Consider the following 3,715-nt stretch of genomic DNA (forward strand, 5'->3'; position numbering starts at 1 on the left):
GAGCCTGCGGAACCCCCAACGTGATGTCATAATAGTACATTTTCTAAAAATGGTTAACCTGCAACCCCACCTTTAACGTTGTACTGTGTAGTATGGTGGCCAGGTATTCCAACTATGCTGCTCATCGCTCAAACTGTGCTGTCTACTGCCAAATGTGTTCTTTTCATGAATATTTACTAAATAATGAACTCATATTCACTAGTATTCAGAGAGTATTGCAGCTAAAAATTTCTGGAAATTCAAAATGGCAGACAAAATGGAGAAGATCCACCTTTTCATGTATGAATGTAATGGATACTTTTGGAGCAGTTGACATATACAAATGGGTACATGGAAAAGGAATTTAAAAAGCACTGTAAAATAAAATGTTAGCCAGATTTCTATTTCTTTTCTTTGCTTGATGGTCTGGCCAGCACCCAGAGTACTTGTGGCAGATGTTCATGTTTTGAGACTAGACAAGTTTTCTTCAATACGACAGCTGTTTTACAACTGTTTACTAGGCCTACCATTTGCCATCTGGCCCATTTCAATATCGCACTGTGAAATTCTAATGTGCAGCTTATGGTAATTGTAGATTTTTTATTTTATTTCATGCACTGCATACGGCAGTTCATTCATTGAGCATCTCAGCTGATTGAAACCAAGACAAAAGACAAAAGCAGGATTTAACTGTCTCCTTTATAAAAAAGTAACAGCATCCATGTTGCTCTGTGATAGCTTTCATGTTGCAGATTGAGTGGGCTTGCCTTGGCTATATTGGAAGATAAACACAATCAAACGCAGCTTTCCTCTTTCAAAACAGGATGTTCAAAAGAGAGCTCATACTGTAGGCATGCTTTGTTTCTTTTTTTTCCTCCTCCTTCTCATTCCAAAGACAGAGGCTGATGGACATTTTGTGAGGCACGCTTGCTTACCTTTCATGTCATAAACACAAAGAGAATTAAAAGCGAGCAACACTTCTTCTTCTTTTTTTCATTCCCGAGACCATTCTCATCAACTAGCCCTGTCAGGCATGGCTGGAAAGCAGTGGTTTTTGACAAGAGATATAGTAATGAACAGAATACTGAGCACCAGTCTGGCTGCTGCGATGAAAGCCAACTAACCGTGCTAGTCTCGTGCTGCGCTTGGACCACGCAGAGATGCTACCTTTTGCCTTTGGCATCAATATTCCTGGCAGGTCAAAACCGCAGGCACAAGGAGGGCTGGCAGAGGATGTGAGGAGAAAAATATGTAGACATCTCTGTATCTGAAACACGTGTGTGACAAGTGTGTGAAGGTGCATACTGTCAGCTTCATAATCTGCATACAGTGCGGTGACAGGTTTGGATAGGCCCAGGACAAAGTCATCTAAAACGTACCCCCATCCAATACATGCCAATGCAACGAGGACCCAATTCTTGCCCCCCTCTCTACCTGGGCCCGGGACAAGTGACTTGTTGGTCCCCGCATGCCGGCTTCCCTGTCTGCATGAATGAGGTTTGCCGCAGACTCAAACAAAATTTCTTGTAATCTTGATGTCTGACCTGATCTGGCTGAAAAAGAGACTGCTGCTGAGAATTTTAATGTCTGGCAGTTTCTCTTCATTGTCCAGACAAACTGCTCACTAGGGTTAGACATCTGAGATTTAATAGTAGCCTACCACCATAATATTTCCAATATATATATATAAATATTTTCCCCCATTTTTTTTATAAAACACAGTGGCATGTCATATTTGAAATTACATATTTTACCCGTGTTAACAACACTTCAACTTGTCTTGGCTTTTCACCTCAATTTTGGCTAAGTGTGACTCATCGTATGCCACTCGGGGAACAAATGATCCTCAACTGCAAAAATGCAAAAATGAATGTAAGCCCCAGGGCTGCTGCTAAGGTTTTGGAGGCCCTATGCATAACTGGTCAGGAGCCCCCCCTCATGATTAAATAATAGTAATAACAATAATATGTTTTTTTAGTCCATCTCAATTTAGGAGGCCCCAATTTTGGGGGCAAAGCGCTAAGCGGCCCTAAGCGCTCTGCTTACTCTGCTTATGCCTAGTAGCAGGCCTGGTAGGCCCTATACAGTATACAGTAGGCCTATACGGCACATTTTATAAAATACATAGACTGAGTTGGAAAGACAAACACACGCCTCACCCATGGCCCTCGCCTGTTATCTGCCGGGATGGTAAACAAAGCTACCCAGCCAGGTGACCTTGTAAACGGCCCTCTCTCTCCTCAGTCTCGTCCCACGTGTTGACTGTTTGCTTTTGTGTGAAAGTCAGCGGAGCGCACATAACAGCTAGGCTCCAAGGGCTCCTTCTTCAGCACAGACACAAAATGTTTCACACAATAGCTGCGTTAAGTGAAGAAGGGCTGTGCTGGGACCACAAACTGGCCCGGGCATTTTGTTGGAACAGAGCAGCCCCTCACCCCCAACCAGGATGGGCTCGGTCCACTGTATGAGGCCAATGTGTCTCCCCATCTAAATTATGGACCGGTCTCTAAAGGAAAATCTGAAACAAACAACAACAGCATTCAAATAAAAGCATTGGCCCCTGAGGACTGTCGGCCCACTGGGAAAGTGTCCTGGATGCCAGACTACCAGGCCTGCTGCCTAGTGCTGGTTGGACGCTGGATCAACAGGATAGGTTATTTGTCTTACAGCAAAGTTTCATCACCAGGAAAACAGGCAAGTCAATATGACTGGAGGAGAGAGATAGAGAAAAAAGATGAGAGCCAAGCAGAGCAGGAACAGAGAGAGGAGAGGAGAGGAGAGGAGAGGAGAGGAGAGGAGAGGAGAGGAGAGGAGAGGAGAGGAGAGGAGAGGAGAGGAGAGGAGGGGAAAAAAATGTAGGAAAACACAACAGCAGCGTGGATGGCAGCACTTGTGGTGTGCAGTACAGAGCCAAGTGATCAAGATGATCAATAAATATTTCTAAAAATAACATGAACGCTCACTGCACCAGGCCAGGCCGTTGGAGCCAGGCGATGGCTAGTCACCACCAGGGATGGATTATGATTCCATGGGCCCCTGGGCCAGACAAGAAGAGAGACCCCACTCCATGGGTGCTGCTAGTTTACAACAAGATTCAGGGTTTCAGGCCAGATGTGACAGTGCATGTTGTTGGGTTTCAGGGAAGGAGGGATATCCCCAGAGAAAATATAAACATACAGTTGTATGCGCAAAAAGTGCAATTTTGAAGCAATATTCGAAACATAAAATATATAGAGGCTAGAGCTTCAGGGCCCTTTTGACTCTTGGGCCCCTGTGCCAGGTCCCTGTAGGCCCATGCAGTAATGTGACCCTGGTTACCACATGGATGATGATGATAATGATGATTATGAGACACGCTCACCTGCTTGGCAGGAAGCCAGGAATTCAATAAGGTTTCTGGGGCCCAAGAAGACAGCAGCAGCAGGATCACAATATGGGTCAATGATGTTTTTGGAGGGCTCATGCGTCAGGTGGTACAACCACAGCTAATGCCCTTACATTAATAACTAATTGGTAATTAATGTACTGCAATCAATATGATTCTTAAATAACAAAGAAAACACATTTAATCCATACGATAGTGGCATTGGCTGTGGTTGCACCACTGTGACGTATGCTACTACTAAAACGTCACTGACCCATATACAGGAGGTGCACAGTTGTAGTTGTGGTTCCCTGATGGTCAAATAAGTAAAGTTGTAGGGGAAAAAGAGAAATCCAGTTGTCTACAAGTATC

The sequence above is a fragment of the Engraulis encrasicolus genome, chromosome 20 (genome assembly GCF_034702125.1).
Source record: "Engraulis encrasicolus isolate BLACKSEA-1 chromosome 20, IST_EnEncr_1.0, whole genome shotgun sequence".
NCBI lineage: Eukaryota > Metazoa > Chordata > Actinopteri > Clupeiformes > Engraulidae > Engraulis > Engraulis encrasicolus.